The following is an 18332-nucleotide window of genomic DNA, read 5'->3' as shown; positions in this document are numbered from 1 at the left end:
AGTTTGAGGGAGAATGTGCTAACCAAGTTTGCCAAGAAGACTTTGAAAACGACAAAACAGTACGAATCGGCAGTTGATTTCTGAAATACGTCACCGCCTATATTTGTGTAAAGTTCCAAATTTGATTTGTAATCACGAATTTATTCCTTAGTCGTCTCGTCTCGTCTCGTCCCGCAGACGTTTGTCGTGCTTGCGCTGTCATATGGACCACGACCCGAGCGGCAGCGAGCGGCAGTCGAGCAAAGTCGGGGACAAGTCGGGACGGGGACAGGGATAGGAATGGCGCGAATGCACTGCAAACTACGCAGACACCTGGTGTGAGGCGAGGAAGCCCACATCGCTACCAGTGGGACCCTCCAGCACGACACTGCCACACCCCGCACAGGCCCTCCGCTGGACACCAGGGACACGATGCGCCCCCCGCTAGTGTCGAAGGCTGCACGCGCCCAACGAATGACAGGAGGGTGCAACGGGCAACAGTGCGTCTCACACACGCGGCGGTGCGCCCGCTAATTCGGCCGTCGGTCTGCTGGGACGCCGGGCGCGCCCCCCGCGCCCGTCCTCGAGGAACTGGCTGTTGCAGAAGGAAGTGCTTTCGTCAAATGCGGCGGAAAACTAACATTTTGTGTGTTGGGAGAGAAGCCGAACGCGAATTCTGCCGTGCTCCTACATTGCACGAGTGCCAACGGCCATACCATGATGAATACCCGGTTCTCGTCCGATCCCCGAAGTTAAGCATCATTGGGCCCCGGTTAGTACTTGGATGGGTGACCGCCTGGGAAACCCGGGTGCCGTTGGCTCCTTTCCTTTCTTTTTGGTTTTGTTATTATGTCGCTACCCCTGCCAGCCCAATTTTCAAAACTACCTTTCTGTTGTGACAAAGATGCTTCCTTAACCCTTTTAAACTACTGTAGTGGTAAGAAAATGCTAAGTAATTAAGAAACTTAAAAGAAAAGGTGCTGTTGGCTCCTTTCCTTTCTTTTTGGTTTTTGTTATTATGTCGCTACCCCTGCCAGCCCAATTTTCAAACTACCTTTCTGTTGTGACAAAGATGCTTCCTTAACCCTTTTAAACTACTGTAGTGGTAAGAAAATGCAGTAATTAAAAAAACTTAAAAGAAAAGGTGCTGTTGGCTCCTTTCCTTTTTTTGTTTTGTTATTATGTCGCTAGCCCTGCCAGCCCAATTTTCAAACTACCTTTCTGTTGTGACAAAGATGCTTCCTTAAGCCTTTTAAACTACTGTAAGGGTACGAAAATGCAGTAATTAACTCAGTTTGAGGAGAATGTGCTAACCAAGTTTGCCAAGAAGACTTTGAAAACGACAAAACAGTACGAATCGGCAGTTGATTTCTGAAATACGTCACCGCCTATATTTGTGTAAAGTTCCAAATTTGATTTGTAATCACGAATTTATTCCTTAGTCGTCTCGTCTCGTCTCGTCCCGCAGACGTTTGTCGTGCTTGCGCTGTCATATGGACCACGACCCGAGCGGCAGCGAGCGGCAGTCGAGCAAAGTCGGGACAAGTCGGGACGGGGACAGGGATAGGAATGGCGCGAATGCACTGCAAACTACGCAGACACCTGGTGTGAGGCGAGGAAGCCCACATCGCTACCAGTGGCGCCCTCCAGCACGACACTGCCACACCCCGCACAGGCCCTCCGCTGGACACCAGGGACAAGATGCGTCCTCCGCGTGTGTCGAAGGCTGCACGCGCCCAACGAATGACAGGAGGTGCAACGAGCAACAGTGCGTCTCACACACGCGGCGGTGCGCCCGCTAATTCGGCCGTCGGTCTGCTGGGACGCCGGGCGCGCCCCCGCGCCGTCCGCGAGGAACTGGCTGTTGCAGAAGGAAGTGCTTCGTCAAATGCGGCGGAAAACTAACATTTTGTGTTGTTGGGAGAGAAGCCGAACGCGAATTCCGCCGTGCTCCTACATTGCACGAGTGCCAACGGCCATACCATGATGAATACACCGGTTCTCGTCCGATCCCCGAAGTTAAGCATCATTGGGCCCGGTTAGTACTTGGATGGGTGACCGCCTGGGAAACCCGGGTGCCGTTGGCTCCTTTCCTTTCTTTTTGGTTTTGTTATTATGTCGCTACCCCTGCCAGCCCAATTTTCAAACTACCTTTCTGTTGTGACAAAGATGCTTCCTTAACCCTTTTAAACTACTGTAGTGGTAAGAAAATGCAGTAATTAAGAAACTTAAAAGAAAAGGTGCTGTTGGCTCCTTTCCTTTCTTTTTGGTTTTGTTATTATGTCGCTACCCCTGCCAGCCCAATTTTCAAACTACCTTTCTGTTGTGACAAAGATGCTTCCTTAACCCTTTTAAACTACTGTAGTGGTAAGAAAATGCAGTAATTAAAAAACTTAAAAGAAAAGGTGCTGTTGGCTCCTTTCCTTTTTTTGTTTTGTTATTATGTCGCTAGCCCTGCCAGCCCAATTTTCAAACTACCTTTCTGTTGTGACAAAGATGCTTCCCTTAAGCCTTTTAAACTACTGTAAGGGTACGAAAATGCAGTAATTAACTCAGTTTGAGGGAGAATGTGCTAACCAAGTTTGCCAAGAAGACTTTGAAAACGACAAAACAGTACGAATCGGCAGTTGATTTCTGAAATACGTCACCGCCTATATTTGTGTAAAGTTCCAAATTTGATTTGTAATCACGAATTTATTCTTAGTCGTCTCGTCTCGTCTCGTCCCGCAGACGTTTGTCGTGCCTTGCGCTGTCATATGGACCCACGACCCGAGCGGCAGCGAGCGGCAGTCGAGCAAAGTCGGGAACAAGTCGGGACGGGGACAGGGATAGGAATGGCGCGAATGCACTGCAAACTACGCAGACACCTGGTGTGAGGCGAGGAAGCCCACATCGCTACCAGTGGGACCCTCCAGCACGACACTGCCACACCCCGCACAGGCCCTCCGCTGGACACCAGGGACACGATGCGCCCCCCGCTAGTGTCGAAGGCTGCACGCGCCCAACGAATGACAGGAGGTGCAACGGGCAACAGTGCGTCCTCACACACGCGGCGGTGCGCCCGCTAATTCGGCCGTCGGTCTGCTGGGACGCCGGGGCGCGCCCCCCGCGCCGTCCTCGAGGAACTGGCTGTTGCAGAAGGAAGTGCTTTCGATCAATTGCGGCGGAAAACTAACATTTTGTGTGTTGGGAGAGAAGCCGAAACGCGAATTCTGCCGTGCTCCTACATTGCACGAGTGCCAACGGCCATACCATGATGAATACACCGGTTCTCGTCCGATCCCCGAAGTTAAGCATCATTGGGGCCCGGTTAGTACTTGGATGGGTGACCGCCTGGGAAACCCGGGTGCCGTTGGCTCCTTTCCTTTCTTTTTGGTTTTGTTATTATGTCGCTACCCCTGCCAGCCCAATTTTCAAACTACCTTTCTGTTGTGACAAAGATGCTTCCTTAACCCTTTTAAACTACTGTAGTGGTAAGGAAAATGCAGTAATTAAGAAACTTAAAAGAAAAGGTGCTGTTGGCTCCTTTCCTTTCTTTTTGGTTTTGTTATTATGTCGCTACCCCTGGCCAGCCCAATTTTCAAACTACCTTTCTGTTGTGACAAAGATGCTTCCTTAACCCTTTTAAACTACTGTAGTGGTAAGAAAATGCAGTAATTAAAAAACTTAAAGAAAAGGTGCTGTTGGCTCCTTTCCTTTTTTTTGTTTTGTTATTATGTCGCTAGCCCTGCCAGCCCAATTTTCAAACTACCTTTCTGTTGTGACAAAGATGCTTCCTTAAGCCTTTTAAACTACTGTAAGGGTACGAAAATGCAGTAATTAACTCAGTTTGAGGGAGAATGTGCTAACCCAAGTTTGCCAGAAGACTTTGAAAACGACAAAACAGTACGAATCGGCAGTTGATTTCTGAAATACGTCACCGCCTATATTTGTGTAAAGTTCCAAATTTGATTTGTAATCACGAATTTATTCCTTAGTCGTCTCGTCTCGTCTCGTCCCGCAGACGTTTGTCGTGCTTGCGCTGTCATATGGACCACGACCCGAGCGGCAGCGAGCGGCAGTCGAGCAAAGTCGGGACAAGTCGGGACGGGGACAGGGATAGGAATGGCGCGAATGCACTGCAAACTACGCAGACACCTGGTGTGAGGCGAGGAAGCCCACATCGCTACCAGTGGCGCCCTCCAGCACGACACTGCCACACCCCGCACAGGCCCTCCGCTGGACACCAGGGACAAGATGCGTCCTCCGCGTGTGTCGAAGGCTGCACGCGCCCAACGAATGACAGGAGGTGCAACGAGCAACAGTGCGTCTCACACACGCGGCGGTGCGCCCGCTAATTCGGCCGTCGGTCTGCTGGGACGCCGGGCGCGCCCCCCGCGCCGTCCGCGAGGAACTGGCTGTTGCAGAAGGAAGTGCTTTCGTCAAATGCGGCGGAAAACTAACATTTTGTGTGTTGGGAGAGAAGCCGAACGCGAATTCCGCCGTGCTCCTACATTGCACGAGTGCCAACGGCCATACCATGATGAATACACCGGTTCTCGTCCGATCCCCGAAGTTAGCATCATTGGGCCCGGTTAGTACTTGGATGGGTGACCGCCTGGGAAACCCGGGTGCCGTTGGCTCCTTTCCTTTCTTTTTGGTTTTGTTATTATGTCGCTACCCCTGCCAGCCCAATTTTCAAACTACCTTTCTGTTGTGACAAAGATGCTTCCTTAACCCTTTTAAACTACTGTAGTGGTAAGAAAATGCAGTAATTAAGAAACTTAAAAGAAAAGGTGCTGTTGGCTCCTTTCCTTTCTTTTTGGTTTTGTTATTATGTCGCTACCCCTGCCAGCCCAATTTTCAAACTACCTTTCTGTTGTGACAAAGATGCTTCCTTAACCCTTTTAAACTACTGTAGTGGTAAGAAAATGCAGTAATTAAAAAACTTAAAAGAAAAGGTGCTGTTGGCTCCTTTCCTTTTTTTGTTTTGTTATTATGTCGCTAGCCCTGCCAGCCCAATTTTCAAACTACCTTTCTGTTGTGACAAAGATGCTTCCTTAAGCCTTTTAAACTACTGTAAGGGTACGAAAATGCAGTAATTAACTCAGTTTGAGGGAGAATGTGCTAACCAAGTTTGCCAAGAAGACTTTGAAAACGACAAAACAGTACGAATCGGCAGTTGATTTCTGAAATACGTCACCGCCTATATTTGTGTAAAGTTCCAAATTTGATTTGTAATCACGAATTTATTCCTTAGTCGTCTCGTCTCGTCTCGTCCCGCAGACGTTTGTCGTGCTTGCGCTGTCATATGGACCACGACCCGAGCGGCAGCGAGCGGCAGTCGAGCAAAGTCGGGACAAGTCGGGACGGGGACAGGGATAGGAATGGCGCGAATGCACTGCAAACTACGCAGACACCTGGTGTGAGGCGAGGAAGCCCACATCGCTACCAGTGGGACCCTCCAGCACGACACTGCCACACCCCGCACAGGCCCTCCGCTGGACACCAGGGACACGATGCGCCCCCCGCTAGTGTCGAAGGCTGCACGCGCCCAACGAATGACAGGAGGTGCAACGGGCAACAGTGCGTCTCACACACGCGGCGGTGCGCCCGCTAATTCGGCCGTCGGTCTGCTGGGACGCCGGGCGCGCCCCCCGCGCCGTCCTCGAGGAACTGGCTGTTGCAGAAGGAAGTGCTTTCGTCAAATGCGGCGGAAAACTAACATTTTGTGTGTTGGAGAGAAGCCGAACGCGAATTCTGCCGTGCTCCTACATTGCACGAGTGCCAACGGCCATACCATGATGAATACACCGGTTCTCGTCCGATCCCCGAAGTTAAGCATCATTGGGCCCGGTTAGTACTTGGATGGGTGACCGCCTGGGAAACCCGGGTGCCGTTGGCTCCTTTCCTTTCTTTTTGGTTTTTGTTATTATGTCGCTACCCCTGCCAGCCCAATTTTCAAACTACCTTTCTGTTGTGACAAAGATGCTTCCTTAACCCTTTTAAACTACTGTAGTGGTAAGAAATGCAGTAATTAAGAAACTTAAAAGAAAAGGTGCTGTTGGCTCCTTTCCTTTCTTTTTGGTTTTGTTATTATGTCGCTACCCCTGCCAGCCCAATTTTCAAACTACCTTTCTGTTGTGACAAAGATGCTTCCTTAACCCTTTTAAACTACTGTAGTGGTAAGAAAATGCAGTAATTAAAAAACTTAAAAGAAAAGGTGCTGTTGGCTCCTTTCCTTTTTTTTGTTTTGTTATTATGTCGCTAGCCCTGCCAGCCCAATTTTCAAACTACCTTTCTGTTGTGACAAAGATGCTTCCTTAAGCCTTTTAAACTACTGTAAGGGTACGAAAATGCAGTAATTAACTCAGTTTGAGGGAGATGTGCTAACCAAGTTTGCCAAGAAGACTTTGAAAACGACAAAACAGTACGAATCGGCAGTTGAGTTTCTGAAATACGTCACCGCCTATATTTGTGTAAAGTTCCAAATTTGATTTGTAATCACGAATTTATTCCTTAGTCGTCTCGTCTCGTCTCGTCCCGCAGACGTTTGTCGTGCTTGCGCTGTCATATGGACCACGACCCGAGCGGCAGCGAGCGGCAGTCGAGCAAAGTCGGGACAAGTCGGGACGGGGACAGGGATAGGAATGGCGCGAATGCACTGCAAACTACGCAGACACCTGGTGTGAGGCGAGGAAGCCCACATCGCTACCAGTGGCGCCCTCCAGCACGACACTGCCACACCCCGCACAGGCCCTCCGCTGGACACCAGGGACAAGATGCGTCCTCCGCGTGTGTCGAAGGCTGCACGCGCCCAACGAATGACAGGAGGTGCAACGAGCAACAGTGCGTCTCACACACGCGGCGGTGCGCCCGCTAATTCGGCCGTCGGTCTGCTGGGACGCCGGGCGCGCCCCCCGCGCCGTCCGCGAGGAACTGGCTGTTGCAGAAGGAAGTGCTTTCGTCAAATGCGGCGGAAAACTAACATTTTGTGTGTTGGGAGAGAAGCCGAACGCGAATTCCGCCGTGCTCCTACATTGCACGAGTGCCAACGGCCATACCATGATGAATACACCGGTTCTCGTCCGATCCCCGAAGTTAAGCATCATTGGGCCCGGTTAGTACTTGGATGGGTGACCGCCTGGGAAACCCGGGTGCCGTTGGCTCCTTTCCTTTCTTTTTGGTTTTGTTATTATGTCGCTACCCCTGCCAGCCCAATTTTCAAACTACCTTTCTGTTGTGACAAAGATGCTTCCTTAACCCTTTTAAACTACTGTAGTGGTAAGAAAATGCAGTAATTAAGAAACTTAAAAGAAAAGGTGCTGTTGGCTCCTTTCCTTTCTTTTTGGTTTTGTTATTATGTCGCTACCCCTGCCAGCCCAATTTTCAAACTACCTTTCTGTTGTGACAAAGATGCTTCCTTAACCCTTTTAAACTACTGTAGTGGTAAGAAAATGCAAGTAATTAAAAAACTTAAAAGAAAAGGTGCTGTTGGCTCCTTTCCTTTTTTTGTTTTGTTATTATGTCGCTAGCCCTGCCAGCCCAATTTTCAAACTACCTTTCTGTTGTGACAAAGATGCTTCCTTAAGCCTTTTAAACTACTGTAAGGGTACGAAAATGCAGTAATTAACTCAGTTTGAGGGAGAATGTGCTAACCAAGTTTGCCAAGAAGACTTTGAAAACGACAAAACAGTACGAATCGGCAGTTGATTTCTGAAATACGTCACCGCCTATATTTGTGTAAAGTTCCAAATTTGATTTGTAATCACGAATTTATTCCTTAGTCGTCTCGTCTCGTCTCGTCCCGCAGACGTTTGTCGTGCTTGCGCTGTCATATGGACCACGACCCGAGCGGCAGCGAGCGGCAGTCGAGCAAAGTCGGGACAAGTCGGGACGGGGACAGGGATAGGAATGGCGCGAATGCACTGCAAACTACGCAGACACCTGGTGTGAGGCGAGGAAGCCCACATCGCTACCAGTGGGACCCTCCAGCACGACACTGCCACACCCCGCACAGGCCCTCCGCTGGACACCAGGGACACGATGCGCCCCCCGCTAGTGTCGAAGGCTGCACGCGCCCAACGAATGACAGGAGGTGCAACGGGCAACAGTGCGTCTCACACACGCGGCGGTGCGCCCGCTAATTCGGCCGTCGGTCTGCTGGGACGCCGGGCGCGCCCCCCGCGCCGTCCTCGAGGAACTGGCTGTTGCAGAAGGAAGTGCTTTCGTCAAATGCGGCGGAAAACTAACATTTTGTGTGTTGGGAGAGAAGCCGAACGCGAATTCTGCCGTGCTCCTACATTGCACGAGTGCCAACGGCCATACCATGATGAATACACCGGTTCTCGTCCGATCCCCGAAGTTAAGCATCATTGGGCCCGGTTAGTACTTGGATGGGTGACCGCCTGGGAAACCCGGGTGCCGTTGGCTCCTTTCCTTTCTTTTTGGTTTTGTTATTATGTCGCTACCCCTGCCAGCCCAATTTTCAAACTACCTTTCTGTTGTGACAAAGATGCTTCCTTAACCCTTTTAAACTACTGTAGTGGTAAGAAAATGCAGTAATTAAGAAACTTAAAAGAAAAGGTGCTGTTGGCTCCTTTCCTTTCTTTTTGGTTTTGTTATTATGTCGCTACCCCTGCCAGCCCAATTTTCAAACTACCTTTCTGTTGTGACAAAGATGCTTCCTTAACCCTTTTAACTACTGTAGTGGTAAGAAAATGCAGTAATTAAAAAACTTAAAAGAAAAGGTGCTGTTGGCTCCTTTCCTTTTTTTGTTTTGTTATTATGTCGCTAGCCCTGCCAGCCCAATTTTCAAACTACCTTTCTGTTGTGACAAAGATGCTTCCTTAAGCCTTTTAAACTACTGTAAGGGTACGAAAATGCAGTAATTAACTCAGTTTGAGGGAGAATGTGCTAACCAAGTTTGCCAAGAAGACTTTGAAAACGACAAAACAGTACGAAATCGGCAGTTGATTTCTGAAATACGTCACCGCCTATATTTGTGGTAAAGTTCCAAATTTGATTTGTAATCACGAATTTATTCCTTAGTCGTCTCGTCTCGTCTCGTCCCGCAGACGTTTGTCGTGCTTGCGCTGTCATATGGACCACGACCCGAGCGGCAGCGAGCGGCAGTCGAGCAAAGTCGGGACAAGTCGGGACGGGGACAGGGATAGGAATGGCGCGAATGCACTGCAAACTACGCAGACACCTGGTGTGAGGCGAGGAAGCCCACATCGCTACCAGTGGGACCCTCCAGCACGACACTGCCACACCCCGCACAGGCCCTCCGCTGGACACCAGGGACACGATGCGCCCCCCGCTAGTGTCGAAGGCTGCACGCGCCCAACGAATGACAGGGAGGTGCAACGGGCAACAGTGCGTCTCACACACGCGGCGGTGCGCCCGCTAATTCGGCCGTCGGTCTGCTGGGACGCCGGGCGCGCCCCCCGCGCCGTCCTCGAGGAACTGGCTGTTGCAGAAGGAAGTGCTTTCGTCAAATGCGGCGGAAAACTAACATTTTGTGTGTTGGGAGAGAAGCCGAACGCGAATTCTGCCGTGCTCCTACATTGCACGAGTGCCAACGGCCATACCATGATGAATACACCGGTTCTCGTCCGATCCCCGAAGTTAAGCATCATTGGGCCCGGTTAGTACTTGGATGGGTGACCGCCTGGGAAACCCGGGTGCCGTTGGCTCCTTTCCTTTCTTTTTGGTTTTGTTATTATGTCGCTACCCTGCCAGCCCAATTTTCAAACTACCTTTCTGTTGTGACAAAGATGCTTCCTTAACCCTTTTAAACTACTGTAGTGGTAAGAAAATGCAGTAATTAAGAAACTTAAAAGAAAAGGTGCTGTTGGCTCCTTTCCTTTCTTTTTGGTTTTGTTATTATGTCGCTACCCCTGCCAGCCCAATTTTCAAACTACCTTTCTGTTGTGACAAAGATGCTTCCTTAACCCTTTTAAACTACTGTAGTGGTAAGAAAATGCAGTAATTAAAAAAACTTAAAAGAAAAGGTGCTGTTGGCTCCTTTCCTTTTTTTGTTTTGTTATTATGTCGCTAGCCCTGCCAGCCCAATTTTCAAACTACCTTTCTGTTGTGACAAAGATGCTTCCTTAAGCCTTTTAAACTACTGTAAGGGTACGAAAATGCAGTAATTAACTCAGTTTGAGGGAGAATGTGCTAACCAAGTTTGCCAAGAAGACTTTGAAAACGACAAAACAGTACGAATCGGCAGTTGATTTCTGAAATACGTCACCGCCTATATTTGTGTAAAGTTCCAAATTTGATTTGTAATCACGAATTTATTCCTTAGTCGTCTCGTCTCGTCTCGTCCCGCAGACGTTTGTCGTGCTTGCGCTGTCATATGGACCACGACCCGAGCGGCAGCGAGCGGCAGTCGAGCAAAGTCGGGACAAGTCGGGACGGGGACAGGGATAGGAATGGCGCGAATGCACTGCAAACTACGCAGACACCTGGTGTGAGGCGAGGAAGCCCACATCGCTACCAGTGGGACCCTCCAGCACGACACTGCCACACCCCGCACAGGCCCTCCGCTGGACACCAGGGACACGATGCGCCCCCCGCTAGTGTCGAAGGCTGCACGCGCCCAACGAATGACAGGAGGTGCAACGGGCAACAGTGCGTCTCACACACGCGGCGGTGCGCCCGCTAATTCGGCCGTCGGTCTGCTGGGACGCCGGGCGCGCCCCCCGCGCCGTCCTCGAGGAACTGGCTGTTGCAGAAGGAAGTGCTTTCGTCAAATGCGCGGAAAACTAACATTTTGTGTGTTGGGAGAGAAGCCGAACGCGAATTCTGCCGTGCTCCTACATTGCACGAGTGCCAACGGCCATACCATGATGAATACACCCGGTTCTCGTCCGATCCCCGAAGTTAAGCATCATTGGGCCCGGTTAGTACTTGGATGGGTGACCGCCTGGGAAACCGGGTGCCGTTGGCTCCTTTCCTTTCTTTTTGGTTTTGTTATTATGTCGCTACCCCTGCCAGCCCAATTTTCAAACTACCTTTCTGTTGTGACAAAGATGCTTCCTTAACCCTTTTAAACTACTGTAGTGGTAAGAAAATGCAGTAATTAAGAAACTTAAAAGAAAAGGTGCTGTTGGCTCCTTTCCTTTCTTTTTGGTTTTGTTATTATGTCGCTACCCCTGCCAGCCCAATTTTCAAACTACCTTTCTGTTGTGACAAAAGATGCTTTCCTTAACCCTTTTAAACTACTGTAGTGGTAAGAAAATGCAGTAATTAAAAAACTTAAAAGAAAAGGTGCTGTTGGCTCCTTTCCTTTTTTTGTTTTGTTATTATGTCGCTAGCCCTGCCAGCCCAATTTTCAAACTACCTTTCTGTTGTGACAAAGATGCTTCCTTAAGCCTTTTAAACTACTGTAAGGGTACGAAAATGCAGTAATTAACTCAGTTTGAGGGAGAATGTGCTAACCAAGTTTGCCAAGAAGACTTTGAAAACGACAAAACAGTACGAATCGGCAGTTGATTTCTGAAATACGTCACCGCCTATATTTGTGTAAAGTTCCAAATTTGATTTGTAATCACGAATTTATTCCTTAGTCGTCTCGTCTCGTCTCGTCCCGCAGACGTTTGTCGTGCTTGCGCTGTCATATGGACCACGACCCGAGCGGCAGCGAGCGGCAGTCGAGCAAAGTCGGGACAAGTCGGGACGGGGACAGGGATAGGAATGGCGCGAATGCACTGCAAACTACGCAGACACCTGGTGTGAGGCGAGGAAGCCCACATCGCTACCAGTGGGACCCTCCAGCACGACACTGCCACACCCCGCACAGGCCCTCCGCTGGACACCAGGGACACGATGCGCCCCCCGCTAGTGTCGAAGGCTGCACGCGCCCAACGAATGACAGGAGGTGCAACGGGCAACAGTGCGTCTCACACACGCGGCGGTGCGCCCGCTAATTCGGCCGTCGGTCTGCTGGGACGCCGGGCGCGCCCCCCGCGCCGTCCTCGAGGAACTGGCTGTTGCAGAAGGAAGTGCTTTCGTCAAATGCGGCGGAAAACTAACATTTTGTGTGTTGGGAGAGAAGCCGAACGCGAATTCTGCCGTGCTCCTACATTGCACGAGTGCCAACGGCCATACCATGATGAATACACCGGTTCTCGTCCGATCCCCGAAGTTAAGCATCATTGGCCCGGTTAGTACTTGGATGGGTGACCGCCTGGGAAACCCGGGTGCCGTTGGCTCCTTTCCTTTCTTTTTGGTTTTGTTATTATGTCGCTACCCCTGCCAGCCCAATTTTCAAACTACCTTTCTGTTGTGACAAAGATGCTTCCTTAACCCTTTTAAACTACTGTAGTGGTAAGAAAATGCAGTAATTAAGAAACTTAAAAGAAAAGGTGCTGTTGGCTCCTTTCCTTTCTTTTTGGTTTTGTTATTATGTCGCTACCCCTGCCAGCCCAATTTTCAAACTACCTTTCTGTTGTGACAAAGATGCTTCCTTAACCCTTTTAAACTACTGTAGTGGTAAGAAAATGCAGTAATTAAAAAACTTAAAAGAAAAGGTGCTGTTGGCTCCTTTCCTTTTTTTGTTTTGTTATTATGTCGCTAGCCCTGCCAGCCCAATTTTCAAACTACCTTTCTGTTGTGACAAAGATGCTTCCTTAAGCCTTTTAAACTACTGTAAGGGTACGAAAAATGCAGTAATTAACTCAGTTTGAGGGAGAATGTGCTAACCAAGTTTGCCAAGAAGACTTTGAAAACGACAAAACAGTACGAATCGGCAGTTGATTTCTGAAATACGTCACCGCCTATATTTGTGTAAAGTTCCAAATTTGATTTGTAATCACGAATTTATTCCTTAGTCGTCTCGTCTCGTCTCGTCCCGCAGACGTTTGTCGTGCTTGCGCTGTCATATGGACCACGACCCGAGCGGCAGCGAGCGGCAGTCGAGCAAAGTCGGGACAAGTCGGGACGGGGACAGGGATAGGAATGGCGCGAATGCACTGCAAACTACGCAGACACCTGGTGTGAGGCGAGGAAGCCCACATCGCTACCAGTGGGACCCTCCAGCACGACACTGCCACACCCCGCACAGGCCCTCCGCTGGACACCAGGGACACGATGCGCCCCCCGCTAGTGTCGAAGGCTGCACGCGCCCAACGAATGACAGGAGGTGCAACGGGCAACAGTGCGTCTCACACACGCGGCGGTGCGCCCGCTAATTCGGCCGTCGGTCTGCTGGGACGCCGGGCGCGCCCCCCGCGCCGTCCTCGAGGAACTGGCTGTTGCAGAAGGAAGTGCTTTCGTCAAATGCGGCGGAAAACTAACATTTTGTGTGTTGGGAGAGAAGCCGAACGCGAATTCTGCCGTGCTCCTACATTGCACGAGTGCCAACGGCCATACCATGATGAATACACCGGTTCTCGTCCGATCCCCGAAGTTAAGCATCATTGGGCCCGGTTAGTACTTGGATGGGTGACCGCCTGGGAAACCCGGGTGCCGTTGGCTCCTTTCCTTTCTTTTTGGTTTTGTTATTATGTCGCTACCCCTGCCAGCCCAATTTTCAAACTACCTTTCTGTTGTGACAAAGATGCTTCCTTAACCCTTTTAAACTACTGTAGTGGTAAGAAAATGCAGTAATTAAGAAACTTAAAAGAAAAGGTGCTGTTGGCTCCTTTCCTTTCTTTTTGGTTTTGTTATTATGTCGCTACCCCTGCCAGCCCAATTTTCAAACTACCTTTCTGTTGTGACAAAGATGCTTCCTTAACCCTTTTAAACTACTGTAGTGGTAAGAAAATGCAGTAATTAAAAAACTTAAAAGAAAAGGTGCTGTTGGCTCCTTTCCTTTTTTTGTTTTGTTATTATGTCGCTAGCCCTGCCAGCCCAATTTTCAAACTACCTTTCTGTTGTGACAAAGATGCTTCCTTAAGCCTTTTAAACTACTGTAAGGGTACGAAAATGCAGTAATTAACTCAGTTTGAGGGAGAATGTGCTAACCAAGTTTGCCAAGAAGACTTTGAAAACGACAAAAACAGTACGAATCGGCAGTTGATTTCTGAAATACGTCACCGCCTATATTTGTGTAAAGTTCCAAATTTGATTTGTAATCACGAATTTATTCCTTAGTCGTCTCGTCTCGTCTCGTCCCGCAGACGTTTGTCGTGCTTGCGCTGTCATATGGACCACGACCCGAGCGGCAGCGAGCGGCAGTCGAGCAAAGTCGGGACAAGTCGGGACGGGGACAGGGATAGGAATGGCGCGAATGCACTGCAAACTACGCAGACACCTGGTGTGAGGCGAGGAAGCCCACATCGCTACCAGTGGGACCCTCCAGCACGACACTGCCACACCCCGCACAGGCCCTCCGCTGGACACCAGGGACACGATGCGCCCCCCGCTAGTGTCGAAGGCTGCACGCGCCCAACGAATGACAGGAGGTGCAACGGGCAACAGTGCGTCTCACACACGCGGCGGTGCGCCCGCTAATTCGGCCGTCGGTCTGCTGGGACGCCGGGCGCGCCCCCCGCGCCGTCCTCGAGGAACTGGCTGTTGCAGAAGGAAGTGCTTTCGTCAAATGCGGCGGAAAACTAACATTTTGTGTGTTGGGAGAGAAGCCGAACGCGAATTCTGCCGTGCTCCTACATTGCACGAGTGCCAACGGCCATACCATGATGAATACACCGGTTCTCGTCCGATCCCCGAAGTTAAGCATCATTGGGCCCGGTTAGTACTTGGATGGGTGACCGCCTGGGAAACCCGGGTGCCGTTGGCTCCTTTCCTTTCTTTTTGGTTTTGTTATTATGTCGCTACCCCTGCCAGCCCAATTTTCAAACTACCTTTCTGTTGTGACAAAGATGCTTCCTTAACCCTTTTAAACTACTGTAGTGGTAAGAAAATGCAGTAATTAAGAAACTTAAAAGAAAAGGTGCTGTTGGCTCCTTTCCTTTCTTTTTGGTTTTGTTATTATGTCGCTACCCCTGCCAGCCCAATTTTCAAACTACCTTTCTGTTGTGACAAAGATGCTTCCTTAACCCTTTTAAACTACTGTAGTGGTAAGAAAATGCAGTAATTAAAAACTTAAAAGAAAAGGTGCTGTTGGCTCCTTTCCTTTTTTTGTTTTGTTATTATGTCGCTAGCCCTGCCAGCCCAATTTTCAAACTACCTTTCTGTTGTGACAAAGATGCTTCCTTAAGCCTTTTAAACTACTGTAAGGGTACGAAAATGCAGTAATTAACTCAGTTTGAGGGAGAATGTGCTAACCAAGTTTGCCAAGAAGACTTTGAAAACGACAAAACAGTACGAATCGGCAGTTGATTTCTGAAATACGTCACCGCCTATATTTGTGTAAAGTTCCAAATTTGATTTGTAATCACGAATTTATTCCTTAGTCGTCTCGTCTCGTCTCGTCCCGCAGACGTTTTGTCGTGCTTGCGCTGTCATATGGACCACGACCCGAGCGGCAGCGAGCGGCAGTCGAGCAAAGTCGGGACAAGTCGGGACGGGGACAGGGATAGGAATGGCGCGAATGCACTGCAAACTACGCAGACACCTGGTGTGAGGCGAGGAAGCCCACATCGCTACCAGTGGGACCCTCCAGCACGACACTGCCACACCCCGCACAGGCCCCTCCGCTGGACACCAGGGACACGATGCGCCCCCCGCTAGTGTCGAAGGCTGCACGCGCCCAACGAATGACAGGAGGTGCAACGGGCAACAGTGCGTCTCACACACGCGGCGGTGCGCCCGCTAATTCGGCCGTCGGTCTGCTGGGACGCCGGGCGCGCCCCCCGCGCCGTCCTCGAGGAACTGGCTGTTGCAGAAGGAAGTGCTTTCGTCAAATGCGGCGAAAAACTAACATTTTGTGTGTTGGGAGAGAAGCCGAACGCGAATTCTGCCGTGCTCCTACATTGCACGAGTGCCAACGGCCATACCATGATGAATACACCGGTTCTCGTCCGATCCCCGAAGTTAAGCATCATTGGGCCCGGTTAGTACTTGGATGGGTGACCGCCTGGGAAACCCGGGTGCCGTTGGCTCCTTTCCTTTCTTTTTGGTTTTGTTATTATGTCGCTACCCCTGCCAGCCCAATTTTCAAACTACCTTTCTGTTGTGACAAAGATGCTTCCTTAACCCTTTTAAACTACTGTAGTGGTAAGAAAATGCAGTAATTAAGAAACTTAAAAGAAAAGGTGCTGTTGGCTCCTTTCCTTTCTTTTTGGTTTTGTTATTATGTCGCTACCCCTGCCAGCCCAATTTTCAAACTACCTTTCTGTTGTGACAAAGATGCTTCCTTAACCCTTTTAAACTACTGTAGTGGTAAGAAAATGCAGTAATTAAAAAACTTAAAAGAAAAGGTGCTGTTGGCTCCTTTCCTTTTTTTGTTTTGTTATTATGTCGCTACCCCTGCCAGCCCAATTTTCAAACTACCTTTCTGTTGTGACAAAGATGCTTCCTTAAGCCTTTTAAACTACTGTAAGGGTACGAAAATGCAGTAATTAACTCAGTTTGAGGGAGAATGTGCTAACCAAGTTTGCCAAGAAGACTTTGAAAACGACAAAACAGTACGAATCGGCAGTTGATTTCTGAAATACGTCACCGCCTATATTTGTGTAAAGTTCCAAATTTGATTTGTAATCACGAATTTATTCCTTAGTCGTCTCGTCTCGTCTCGTCCCGCAGACGTTTGTCGTGCTTGCGCTGTCATATGGACCACGACCCGAGCGGCAGCGAGCGGCAGTCGAGCAAAGTCGGGACAAGTCGGGACGGGGACAGGGATAGGAATGGCGCGAATGCACTGCAAACTACGCAGACACCTGGTGTGAGGCGAGGAAGCCCACATCGCTACCAGTGGGACCCTCCAGCACGACACTGCCACACCCCGCACAGGCCCTCCGCTGGACACCAGGGACACGATGCGCCCCCCGCTAGTGTCGAAGGCTGCACGCGCCCAACGAATGACAGGAGGTGCAACGGGCAACAGTGCGTCTCACACACGCGGCGGTGCGCCCGCTAATTCGGCCGTCGGTCTGCTGGGACGCCGGGCGCGCCCCCCGCGCCGTCCTCGAGGAACTGGCTGTTGCAGAAGGAAGTGCTTTCGTCAAATGCGGCGGAAAACTAACATTTTTGTGTGTTGGGAGAGAAGCCGAACGCGAATTCTGCCGTGCTCCTACATTGCACGAGTGCCAACGGCCATACCATGATGAATACACCGGTTCTCGTCCGATCCCCGAAGTTAAGCATCATTGGGCCCGGTTAGTACTTGGATGGGTGACCGCCTGGGAAACCCGGGTGCCGTTGGCTCCTTTCCTTTCTTTTTGGTTTTGTTATTATGTCGCTACCCCTGCCAGCCCAATTTTCAAACTACCTTTCTGTTGTGACAAAGATGCTTCCTTAACCCTTTTAAACTACTGTAGTGGTAAGAAAATGCAGTAATTAAGAAACTTAAAAGAAAAGGTGCTGTTGGCTCCTTTCCTTTCTTTTTGGTTTTGTTATTATGTCGCTACCCCTGCCAGCCCAATTTTCAAACTACCTTTCTGTTGTGACAAAGATGCTTCCTTAACCCTTTTAAACTACTGTAGTGGTAAGAAAATGCAGTAATTAAAAAACTTAAAAGAAAAGGTGCTGTTGGCTCCTTTCCTTTTTTTGTTTTGTTATTATGTCGCTAGCCCTGCCAGCCCAATTTTCAAACTACCTTTCTGTTGTGACAAAGATGCTTCCTTAAGCCTTTTAAACTACTGTAAGGGTACGAAAATGCAGTAATTAACTCAGTTTGAGGGAGAATGTGCTAACCAAGTTTGCCAAGAAGACTTTGAAAACGACAAAACAGTACGAATCGGCAGTTGATTTCTGAAATACGTCACCGCCTATATTTGTGTAAAGTTCCAAATTTGATTTGTAATCACGAATTTATTCCTTAGTCGTCTCGTCTCGTCTCGTCCCGCAGACGTTTGTCGTGCTTGCGCTGTCATATGGACCACGACCCGAGCGGCAGCGAGCGGCAGTCGAGCAAAGTCGGGACAAGTCGGGACGGGGACAGGGATAGGAATGGCGCGAATGCACTGCAAACTACGCAGACACCTGGTGTGAGGCGAGGAAGCCCACATCGCTACCAGTGGGACCCTCCAGCACGACACTGCCACACCCCGCACAGGCCCTCCGCTGGACACCAGGGACACGATGCGCCCCCCGCTAGTGTCGAAGGCTGCACGCGCCCAACGAATGACAGGAGGTGCAACGGGCAACAGTGCGTCTCACACACGCGGCGGTGCGCCCGCTAATTCGGCCGTCGGTCTGCTGGGACGCCGGGCGCGCCCCCCGCGCCGTCCTCGAGGAACTGGCTGTTGCAGAAGGAAGTGCTTTCGTCAAATGCGGCGGAAAACTAACATTTTGTGTGT

The 18332-nt window shown here is 50.0% G+C and overlaps 14 non-coding genes across 14 annotated transcripts; all 14 read left to right on the top strand.

Moving 5' to 3' along the window:
* The first annotated feature begins 681 nt into the window (after window positions 1-681).
* LOC126459369 (5S ribosomal RNA) lies at window positions 682-800 on the top strand. Its single transcript, XR_007585891.1, has one exon. It is a non-coding gene; the product is annotated as a 5S ribosomal RNA (ribosomal RNA).
* A 1147-nt stretch (window positions 801-1947) lies between these two features.
* Window positions 1948-2066, top strand: LOC126459316 (5S ribosomal RNA). Its single transcript, XR_007585841.1, has one exon. It is a non-coding gene; the product is annotated as a 5S ribosomal RNA (ribosomal RNA).
* A 1151-nt stretch (window positions 2067-3217) lies between these two features.
* On the top strand, window positions 3218-3337 carry LOC126459357 (5S ribosomal RNA). The gene has a single exon (XR_007585880.1). It is a non-coding gene; the product is annotated as a 5S ribosomal RNA (ribosomal RNA).
* A 1146-nt stretch (window positions 3338-4483) lies between these two features.
* Window positions 4484-4601, top strand: LOC126459366 (5S ribosomal RNA). Its single transcript, XR_007585888.1, has one exon. It is a non-coding gene; the product is annotated as a 5S ribosomal RNA (ribosomal RNA).
* A 1143-nt stretch (window positions 4602-5744) lies between these two features.
* LOC126459315 (5S ribosomal RNA) lies at window positions 5745-5863 on the top strand. The gene has a single exon (XR_007585840.1). It is a non-coding gene; the product is annotated as a 5S ribosomal RNA (ribosomal RNA).
* Window positions 5864-7008: 1145 nt separating this feature from the next.
* Window positions 7009-7127, top strand: LOC126459314 (5S ribosomal RNA). Its single transcript, XR_007585839.1, has one exon. It is a non-coding gene; the product is annotated as a 5S ribosomal RNA (ribosomal RNA).
* Window positions 7128-8272: 1145 nt separating this feature from the next.
* Window positions 8273-8391, top strand: LOC126459313 (5S ribosomal RNA). Its single transcript, XR_007585838.1, has one exon. It is a non-coding gene; the product is annotated as a 5S ribosomal RNA (ribosomal RNA).
* A 1146-nt stretch (window positions 8392-9537) lies between these two features.
* LOC126459312 (5S ribosomal RNA) lies at window positions 9538-9656 on the top strand. Its single transcript, XR_007585837.1, has one exon. It is a non-coding gene; the product is annotated as a 5S ribosomal RNA (ribosomal RNA).
* Window positions 9657-10799: 1143 nt separating this feature from the next.
* On the top strand, window positions 10800-10918 carry LOC126459355 (5S ribosomal RNA). Its single transcript, XR_007585878.1, has one exon. It is a non-coding gene; the product is annotated as a 5S ribosomal RNA (ribosomal RNA).
* A 1146-nt stretch (window positions 10919-12064) lies between these two features.
* Window positions 12065-12182, top strand: LOC126459362 (5S ribosomal RNA). Its single transcript, XR_007585884.1, has one exon. It is a non-coding gene; the product is annotated as a 5S ribosomal RNA (ribosomal RNA).
* Window positions 12183-13327: 1145 nt separating this feature from the next.
* On the top strand, window positions 13328-13446 carry LOC126459311 (5S ribosomal RNA). Its single transcript, XR_007585836.1, has one exon. It is a non-coding gene; the product is annotated as a 5S ribosomal RNA (ribosomal RNA).
* A 1145-nt stretch (window positions 13447-14591) lies between these two features.
* On the top strand, window positions 14592-14710 carry LOC126459309 (5S ribosomal RNA). Its single transcript, XR_007585835.1, has one exon. It is a non-coding gene; the product is annotated as a 5S ribosomal RNA (ribosomal RNA).
* A 1145-nt stretch (window positions 14711-15855) lies between these two features.
* On the top strand, window positions 15856-15974 carry LOC126459307 (5S ribosomal RNA). Its single transcript, XR_007585833.1, has one exon. It is a non-coding gene; the product is annotated as a 5S ribosomal RNA (ribosomal RNA).
* Window positions 15975-17119: 1145 nt separating this feature from the next.
* Window positions 17120-17238, top strand: LOC126459306 (5S ribosomal RNA). The gene has a single exon (XR_007585832.1). It is a non-coding gene; the product is annotated as a 5S ribosomal RNA (ribosomal RNA).
* The last annotated feature ends 1094 nt before the right edge of the window (window positions 17239-18332 follow it).

This window comes from Schistocerca serialis, chromosome 2 (assembly GCF_023864345.2).
Source record: "Schistocerca serialis cubense isolate TAMUIC-IGC-003099 chromosome 2, iqSchSeri2.2, whole genome shotgun sequence".
NCBI classification, from domain to species: Eukaryota; Metazoa; Arthropoda; class Insecta; order Orthoptera; family Acrididae; genus Schistocerca; species Schistocerca serialis.
This window is presented reverse-complemented; position numbering and strand designations above follow the sequence as displayed.